We start from the raw sequence: 10,403 nt of genomic DNA, 5'->3' as shown, positions 1-10,403 counted from the left end.
CAGCTGAGGCCGCGATGTGCAACTGAGTAACCAGGTCCCATGATGCCCATGTGAGGACCAGAGTCACCAGGTACAGGTGAGGTCCCTGTTGGAACCAGTCACCTCATCCAGGTGAGGCCCAGGTGGGACCACAGTCACCAGGTCAGGGTGAGGTCCAGAGGGTGACCAGCGTCACCAGATCCAGGTGAGGCCCAGGTATAGAAGAGAGTAACCAGGTCCCAATGATGCCCAGGTAATGACCAGAGACACTAGGTCCATTAAGGCCCAAATATGGATCAGGGTCATGTTGTTCCAGGTGAGGCCAAAGGAGACCACAGGAACGAGGTTCAAGAGAGCCCCATATGGGAACCAGAACCACCAGATCCAGTAGAGGTCCAGGTGGGGACCACAGTCACAAGGTCCAGGTGAGGCCCTGGTGGCAACAAGATTAACCAAGTCCAGGTGAGACCCAAGTCGTGACAAGAGTCACCAGGTACAGGTGAGGTCCAGGTAAAGCCCAGGGGAGACCAGAGTCACCAGGAAAGGGTGATGACCAGAGGGGGAACCAGAGTAACCAGTTTAGTTTGTGGCCCAGAGTGGGACCAGAGGTCCCCGGTCAAAGTGAGGCCCAGGTGTGGAATAGAGTATCCAGGTCCCAATGATGCCTAGGTGAGGACCAGAGTCACTAGGGCCATGCAGGGCCCAGATTGGGATCAGAATCACCAGGTCCAGGTGAGGCATAGGAGGATACCACAGTCACCAGTATCAGGTGAGCCCTATTTGGGAACCAGAGCCACTCTATCCAGCTGAGTCCCAGGTCCATGTGAGGCCCACGTGAGGACCAGATTCATCAGGTCGAATTGAGGCATAGCTGGGGACTAGAGACACCAGGTCTGGGAGAGGCCTAGGTGGGGAAAGATTCACCAGGTCTGAGTTAGGTCACAGTGGGGATGAGAGTCACCAGGTCCAGGTGAGGCCAAACTGAGACCAGAGTCACCAGATCCAGGTGAGGTCCATGTTGGAAAGAGAGTCACCAGGTCCAGGAGAGGTCCAGGTGGGGACCAGAGTCACCAGATCCAGATGAGGGCCAGGTGAGGACCAGAGTTACAAGGTACACGTGAGGCCCACGTGGAGACCAGAGGCAACAGGTCCATGTGAGGCCAGCTGGGGACCATTGTCAACAGGTCTACGTGAGGCCCAGGTGTGGAACACAGTAACCAGGTCCAGGTGAGTCCCAGGTGGGGACCAGGATCACCAGGTACAGGGGAGGCCCATGAAAGAACCAGAGTCAACAGTTCGAGGTAAGGCGCAGGTGGCAACCAGAGTCTGCAGGTCCAAGTCAGGCCAAAGTGGAGTTCACAGTCACCAGGTCAGGGTGAGACCCAGAGGGGGACCAGAGTCACCTGGTCCAGGTGAGGTCCAGTTGTGGAACACAGTAACTGGGTCCCATTATGCCCAGCTGAGGACCATGGTCAACAGGGCCAAGTGTGTCCCAGATGGGGATCAGAGTCACCAGATCCAAGTGAGGCCCAGGGGGACCAGGATCACCAGGTACAGGGGAGGCACTTGAAAGAACCAGAGTCAACTGTTCGAGGTGAGGCACAGGTGGCAACCAGAGTCAGCAGGTCCAAATCAGGCCAAAGTTTGTTTCACAGTCACCCGGTCAGGGTGAGACCCAGAGGGGTACCAGAGTCACCTGGTCCAGGTGAGGTCCAGTTGTGGAACACAGTAACCGGGTCCCAATTATGCCCAGTTGAGAAACATGGTCAACAGGGCCAGGTGAAGCCCAGATGGGGATCAGAGTCACCAGATCCAAGTGAGGCCCAGGGGGACCAGAATCACCAGGTACAGGGGAGGCACTTGAAAGAACCAGAGTCAACTGTTCGAGGTGAGGCACAGGTGGCAACCAGAGTCAGCAGGTCCAAATCAGGCCAAAGTTTGTTTCACAGTCACCCGGTCAGGGTGAGACCCAGAGGGGTACCAGAGTCACCTGGTCCAGGTGAGGTCCAGTTGTGGAACACAGTAACCGGGTCCCAATTATGCCCAGTTGAGAAACATGGTCAACAGGGCCAGGTGAGGCCCAGATGGGGATCAGAGTCACCAGGTCCAAGTGAGGCCCAGGTGGGGACCACAGTCACCAGATCCAGGGTAGTCTCAGGTGCAGACCAGAGTCACCATGTCCAGGTGAGGTGCAGGTGGAATCCACACTCAACAGGTCCCGGTGACGCCCTGGTGGCAACCAGAGTCACCAGGTACATGAGAAGTTAGAAACATTGTAGCCACCAGGTCCACATGAGGTCCACGTGGGAATGAAAGTCACCAGTTACAGTTGAGGCCCAGGTGGGGATCAGACTCACCAGGTCCAGGTGAGCCTCAGGTGCGAACCAGTGTCACCATGTCCAGCTGTGGCCCAGGTGAAGACCAGAGTTAACACGTCCAGGTGGTTAGCTGTTATATACAGTGTAACCATGTCCTGATGCTACCCAGGTGTGTACCAGAGACACCAGGTACAGGTGAGGCCCAGGTGGGGACCAGAGACATGAGGTTCAGGTGAGGTCCCGGTGGGAACCACAGTCACCAGATCAGGGGAGGCCATGCTGAGGATCAGAGTCACCAGTTCCAGGCGAGGCCCAGGTGGGGCCAGAGTCACCTGGTTCAGAAGAGGCCAAAGTGAGGACCAGAGTTACCAGGTTCAGGTGAGTCCCAGTGGGGAATAGAGGAACCATGTCCCGATTATGCCCAGGTAGGGACCAGGTCACCAGGTCCAGATGAGCCCCAGGTGGGGAGCATATTCAATAGTTCCAGGTGAGGCCCAGTTGAGGACCAGAGTCACGAGGTCTGGTTGAGGCCTAGAGGGGTACCAGAATCTCCTGGTCCAGGTGACATCCAGATGGGGACCAGAGTCACCAGGTCAGGGTCAGGCCCAGAGGGGTTCCAGAGTCATCATGTCCAGGTGAGGCTCAGGTGTGGAACAGAGTAACCAGGTCCAAGTGATGCCCAGGGGAGCACCAGAGTCACCAGATCTGGGTGAGGCCCAGATAGGATCAGAGTCACCAGTTCCACGTGAGGACAAGCAGGGGTCCACAGCAATCAGGGCCAAGGGGGAACAAAGTCACCAGGATTGGGTGAGGCCCAGGAGGTGACCAGATTCACCAGGTCAAGGTGAGGCCCAGGTCGTGACCAGAGTCACCAGGTCCGGGTGAGGACCAGGTAAGGACCATATTCACCAGGTCCAAGTGAGGCCCCTGGGGGACCTGAGTCACCAGGTATGGGTGAGGCCCAGGTGGCAACCCAACTCACCAGGTCCAGGTGCGGCTTATCTGCAGGCTAGAGTCACCACATCCAGGTGAGGCCCTGGTGGGGACCTGAGTCACCAGGCAAATGTGAGGCTAGAAGGACACCACAGTCAACAGGTCCAGGTGTGGTTCATGTGGGAACGAGAGTCACCAGGTCCAGGTGAAACCCAAGTGGGGACCACAGTCACCAGAACCTGACTGAAGCCTAGGTGGGTGGCCCAGAGTCCTCAGGGCCAGGTGAGGCCAAAGTGTGGAGCAAAGTTATCAGGCCCAGGTGAGTCCCAGGTGTGGAACAGAGTAACCATGTCCCATTGTTTCCGAGGTGGGATCAGAGTCACAAGGTCCAGTCGAGGCCTAAGTTAGGAGTAGATTAACCAGATCCTGTTGAGGCCCAGTAGAGGACCAGAGGCTCAGCTCCGGGTGAGGCCCAGAGGGGGACCAGAGTCACCTGCTCCAGGTGATATCCAGGTGGGGACCCAAGTCACCACGTCACGGTGAGGCCCAGAAGGGGACGAGAATCACTAGGTCCAGGTGAGGCCCCGATGTGGAACTGAGTAACCAGGTCCATGATGACCATGTGAGGACCAGATTCACCAGGTCCAGGTGAGGTTTCTGTGGGAACCAGTCACCTCATCCAGGTCAGGCCCAGGTGGGACCACAGTCACCAGGTCAGGGTGAGGTCCAGAGGGTGACCAGAGTCACCAGTTCCAGGAGAGGCCCAGGTTAAGAAGAGAGTAACCAGGTCCCAATAATGCCCAGGTAAGGACCAGAGTCACCAGGTCCAGGTGACACCCAAATATGGATCAGGGTCGTTTTGTTCCAGGTGAGGCAAGAAGGAGACTAAGGGAACCAGGTCCAGGAGAGCCCCATATGGAATCAGAACCACCAGATCCAGGTGAGGTCCAGGTGGGACCACAGTCACAAGGTCCAGGTGAGGCTCAGGTGGCAACAAGATTCACCATGTCCAGGTGAGACCCAGTTGGTGACCAGAGTCACCAGGTCCAGGTGAGGACCAGGGAAGGACCAGATTCACCAGGTCTAAGTGAAGCCCAAGGGGGGACCAGAGTCACCAGGTAAGGGTGAGGCCCAGAGGGGGAACCAGAGTAACCAGTTTAGTTTGAGGCCCAGAGTGGGACCAGAGGTCCCCGGTCAAAGTGAGGCCCAGGTGTGGAATAGAGTATCCAGGTCCCAATGTTGCGTAGGTGAGGACCAGAGTCACTAGAGCCATGCAAGGCCCAGATGGGGATCAGAATCACCAGGACCTGCTGAGGCATAGGAAGAGACCACAGTCACCAGTATCAGGTGAGCCCCATGTGGGAACCAGAGCCACTCTATCCAGCTGAGTCCCAGGTCCATGTGAGGCCCACGTGAGGACCAGATTCATCAGGTCGAATTGAGGCATAGCGGGGGACAAGAGTCACCAGGTCTGGGTGAGGCCTAGGTGGGGACAAGATTCAGCAGGTCTGAATTATGTCAAAGTGGGGACGAGAGTCACCAGGTCCAGGTGAGGCCAAACTGAGGACCAGAGTCACCAGATCCAGGTGAGTTCCATGTTGGAAAGAGAGTCACCAGGTCCAGGAGAGGTCCAGGTGGGGACCAGAGTCACCAGATCCAGGTGCAGCCCAGGTGGGGACCAGAGTCACCAGGTCCAGATGAGGCCCAGGAGAGGACCAGAGTTAGCAGGTACACGTGAGGCCCAGGTCGGGACCAGAGGCAACAGGTCCATGTGAATCCAGCTGGGGACCATGGTCAACAGGTCAACGTGAGGCCCAGGTGTGGAACACAGTAACCAGGTCCAGGTGAGTACCAGGTGGTGATAACAGTCACCACGTCCAGGTGAGGCCCAGGGGGGACAAGGATCACCAGGTACAGGGGAGGCCCTTGAAAGTACCACAGTCAACAGTTCGATGTGAGGTGCAGGTGGCAACCAGAGTCAACAGGTCCAAATCAGGCTAAAGTGAGGTTCACAGTCACCAGGTCAGGGTGACAACAGAGGGGGACCAGAGTCACCTGGTCCAGGTGAGGTCCAGTTGTGGAATACAGTAACGGGTTCCCAATTACTCCCAGGTGAGGATCATGGTCAACAGGGCCAGATGAGGCCCAGATGGGGATCAGAGTCACCAGGTCCAAGTGAGGCCCAGGTGGGGACCACAGTCACCAAGTCCAGGGTAGTCTCAGGTGCAGACCAGAATCACCAGGTCCAGGTGAGGTGCAGGTGGCAACCACACTAACCAGGTCCCGGTGAGTCCCTGATGGGGACCAGAGTCACCAGGTTCATGAGAAGCTAGAAACACTGCAGCCACCATGTCCACATGAGGTACATGTGGGAAGGAGAGTCACCATCTACAGTTGAGGCCCAGGTGGGGATCCGACTCACCAGGTCCAGGTGAGCCTCAGGTGCGAACCAGTGTCACCATGTCCAGGTGTGGCCCAGGTGAAGACCAGAGTTAACAGGTGCAGGTGGGTCCCTGTTAGGAAACAGTGTAACCATGTCCTGATGCTTCCCAGGTGGGTACCAGAGACACCAGGTCCAGGTGAGCCCCAGTTGGGGACCAGAGACATGAGGTCGAGGTGAGATCCCGGTGGGAACCATAGTCACCAGGTCAGGTGAGGCCATGCTGAGGATCAGAGTCACCAGTTTCAGGTGAGGCCCAGATGGGGCCAGAGTCACCTGGTTCAGAAGAGGCCAAAGTGAGGGACAGAGTTAGTAGGTACAGGTGAGTCCCAGTGGGGAATAGAGTAACCATGTCCCGATTATGCCCAGGTAGGGACCAGAGTTACCAGTCCAGATGTGGCCCAGGTTGGGAGCATATTCTCTAGGTCCAGGTGAGGCCCAGTTGAGGACCAGAGTCACCAGGTCTGGTTGAGGCCTAGAGGGGTACCAGAATCACCATGTCCAGGTGACATCCAGATGGGGACCAGTGTCACCAGGTCAGGGTGTGGCCCAGAGGGGTTCCAGAGTCATCATGTCCAGCTGAGGCTCAGGTGTGGAACAGAGTAACCAGGTCCCAATAATGCCCAGGTGAGGGCCAGAGTCACCAGATCTGGGTGAGGCCCAGATAGGATCAGAGTCCCCAGTTCCAGGTTAGGCCAAGAAGGAGTCCACAGCAATCAGGTCCAGGTGGAGAACAAAGTCACCAGGACTGGGTAAGGCTCAGATGGGGACAAGATTCACCAAGTCCAGGTGAGACCCAGGTGGTGACCAGAGTCACCGGTCTGGGTGAGGACCAGGTAAGGACCAGATTCACCAGGTCAAAGTGAGGCCCACGTGGGGAACTGAGTCACCAGGTATGGGTGAGGCCCAGGTGGCAACCCCACTCACCAGGTCCATGTGAGGCCAACCTGCAGTCCAGACTCACCAGGTCCAGGTGAGACCCAGGTGGGAACCAGTGTCACCATGTCCAGGTGAGGCCAAAGTGTAGAGCAAAGTTATCAGGTCCAGGTGAGTCCCAGGTGGGAAACAGTCACCTCGTCCAGGTGAGGCCCACAAGAGTAGTGCCTCCAAGCTCAATCCCGCGATTTCCTAGTAATTCCTGTCTTAGAGTGGTGCTACATACTAAGTTCCATACTAGCTAATTGAACCCTGCATCCAACGGCAACTTACATCCGAGAGTTGGGCTCACACGCAGTCCCTCACAGCCCACACTGCCTGCAGAATGTGTTTCCAACGTCTTCACCAGAGACGCTTGTCAGAAGCTTGTGAAACGCAAATGGAATAATGCAGGCCTGGAAGGTGTCTCCAGGTGGAGTAGAGTGGTATTCTTGGAACCTCCTGAGTTAGAATACTGCTGCGTTCTCAGGGCCAGAAGAATGCAGCTAGTTGAAAGCTGGCTTCTAGACATGCTTCCTTGTGAGAGTTGAGGTGAGGGCAGGACCCTCCCGCAACCTGAGTGCCTGTAGACATAGGTCCTAACATCCTTATGTTAGGTGCTGGAAGAGGTTGTGAAAAGCATGTAGACATTTCAGGCTTGTAGTCACGTGTAACTGAGTTCAATACAGCTATTTCCAACAGCCTTGTTCAATTAAACTGTGGCTGGGTTCTAACTCCCATAAAAGAGTGGCTAGCAGACATCTGCCTGCAAAGCATACACGCTTCTCAGAGTTGAGCTTATGGCCTGTACCTCCCACACTCTGACGGCCTGTACGATCGCTTCCACAGCATTCTGTTCTATGCGGGACAGTAGCTGAGTGAGAACCACGTGTCTGCATTGTCAATTTCGTGACTACCAGACACCTGCCTCCAAGTGATGCACAGTCCTTTGGATGAGCTTACGGCTTGTTCCTCCCACATGCTGACCGCCTGTACCTTTCACTTCGAAAGGACGTCGTTCGATACGGGACAGAAGTTTTGTGAGAGGCAAGTGTCTCCTTGCCCAATCCAACGACTTCTGAGTAATTCCTCCCTCAGAAGGGAGCTACATACTAACTTCCAAACCTGAGTACCTAGTTGAAAGCTGTCTCTCTGGGGAACTTCCTTCTGCAAGATGAGCTGACACGCGGTCCTTCCCAGTGCCACACTGCCTGCAGATGGAGTTACGAACATCCTCACTAGACATGTTTGTCAGAAGCTCATGGGACGCAAGGGGCAAGCTACAGGCTTCAACTGTTGTGTCTCCAGGTGCAGTAGAGCTTTATTCATGGAACGACCTGACTTCCAATGCTGTAAAGTTTGGGTTAGGTTACGGGTTAGGGTTAGGGTTAGGGTCCTGTTTAAGGTTAGGTTTTGGGGTTGGGGTTGGTTTTAGTGTTAGGGTTAGGTTTAGATTTAGGGGTTAGGGTTAGGTTTAGGGATAGTAGTTTGGGTTACGGTTAGGGTTAGGGGTTAGTGGTTAGGGTTAGGGTTATGTTTAGGGTATGGGTTAGGGTTAGGGTTAGGATACGGGTTAGGTTAGGGTTAGTTTTAGAGTTAGGGGTTAGGGTTAGTGTTAGGGTTAGGGTTAGGGGTTAGGGTTAGGTTTAGGGTTAGGGTTAGAGTTAAGTGTTAGGTTTAAGGGTTAGGGATAGGGTTAGGGTTAGGGGTTAGGGCTAGGGTTAGGGTTAAGGGTTAGTGTAAAGTGTTAGGGTTAGGGTTGGGGTTAGGGGTTAGGGGTTAGCAGTTACGGCTAGGGTTAGGGGTTAGGTGTTAGGGTTAGGTTAGGGTTAAGGTTAGGGGTTAAGGTTAGGGTTAGGGATGAGGGTTAGTTTCAGGGTTAAGGGTTAGGGTTAGGTTTAGGATGAGTGGTTAGGGGTTTAGGTTAGGGTAGGGTTAGGGGTAGGGGTAAGGTTAGTGTTAGGGGTTAGAGTTAGGTTTTGGTTTAGGGTTAGTGTTAGGGGTTAGGGTTTAGGGTTAGGGTTAAGTGTAGGGTTAGGTTTATGATTAGGGGTTAGGGTTAGGGTTATGGTTAGGTACGTGTTAGGGTTAGGGTTAGGGGACGGGTTAGTGTACGGGTTAGGGTACGGGCTTAGGGTTAGGGTATGGGTTAGGGTATGGGTTAAGGTTGGGATACAGGTTAGTGTTAGGGTACCTGTTTTGGTTAGGGTTCGGGTTAGAGTTAGGGTACAGGTTGTTTAGGGTTAGTGTTCGGGTTAGGGGTTAGGGGTTAGGGTTAGGGTTACGGTTAGGGTTAGGGTTAAGGGTTAGGGTTAAGGGTTAGGGTTAGGATAGGTTTAGTGTTAGTGGTTAGGGGTTAGGGTTAGGGATTTGATTCGATTCGATTCTTTTCGATTCGATTCGATTCAGTTCTTATCGATTCGAATCTATTCGGTTCAATTCTGTTCAATTCGATTATTATCGATTCGATTCTTTTCGATTCGATAGATTCATTCCTATTCAATTCATTTGATTGAATTCGATTCTTTTCGATTCGAGTCTTTTTGATTGGATTCGTTTCGATTCGATTCTTTTCAGTTCGATTCGATTCAAATCTTTTCGATGTGATTCAATTCGATTCTTTTTGATTCGATTCGATTCTTTTCAATTCGACTCGTTTTTTTTGATTCAATTCTTTTCCATTAGATTTGATTTGATTCTATTCTTTTCGATTCGATTCTCTTCTATTCGATTCGATTCTATTCTTTTCGATTCGATTCAAATCTTTTCGATGCAATTCAAATCGATTCTTTATGATTCGATTCGATTCTTTTCAATTCGACTCGATTTTTTTCGATTCGATTCTTTTCCATTAGATTTGATTTGATTCTATTCTTTTCGATTCGATTCTCTTCTATTCGATTCGATTCTATTCTTTTCGATTCGATTTGATTTTTTAGATTCGATTCGATTCCTTTTGATTCGATTCAATTGGATTCAAATCTTTCGTTTTGATTCGATTCTTTTCGATTCGTTTCGAATTTTTTTGAATAGATTCGATTCTTTTCGATTTGATTCAATTCGATTCGAATCTTTTCAAATCGATTCTATTCTTTTCAATTCGATTCGATTCGATTCTTTTCTATTCGATTCTCTTCGATTTGATTCTTTTCAATTTGAATAGATTCAATTCTGTTCAATTCGATTCGATTCGATCTTTTCAATTCAATTCTTTTCGATTCGATTCGATTATTTTTGATTTGATCGATTCTTTTCAATTCAATTCGATTCGATTCAATTTGATTCTTTTCGATTCGATTCGATTCGATTATTTTTGATTCGACACAATTCGATGGTTTGATTCGATTATTTTCGATTCGATTTGATTCGATTATTTTCGATTCAATTCGATTCTATTCGAATATTTTCGATTCGATTCGATTGCATTAGATTCGATTATTTTTGATTCAATTCGATTTGATTATTTTTGATTTCGATAATTTCGATTTGATTATTTTCGATGCGAATCAATTATTTTCTATTTGATTTGATTAGATTTGATTATTTTCGTTTCAATTTGATTCGATTCGATTCTTTTCGATTCGATTCGATTCTTTTCAATTCGAATCAATTCGATTCTTTTCCATTGGATTATTTTCTGTTCGATTAGATTATTTTCGATTCGTTTTGATTATTTTCGATTCAATTCGATTGGATTATTTTCGATTCGATTCGATGTGAATCGATTATTTTCGATTCAATTCAAATCAATTTGATTATTTTTGATTCGATTTGATTGGATTTGATTCGATTATTTTCGATTCAATTCGATTTGATTC

The sequence above is a fragment of the Canis lupus genome, chromosome 10 (assembly GCF_003254725.2).
Source record: "Canis lupus dingo isolate Sandy chromosome 10, ASM325472v2, whole genome shotgun sequence".
Classification (NCBI taxonomy): Eukaryota; Metazoa; Chordata; class Mammalia; order Carnivora; family Canidae; genus Canis; species Canis lupus.
This window is presented reverse-complemented; position numbering follows the sequence as displayed.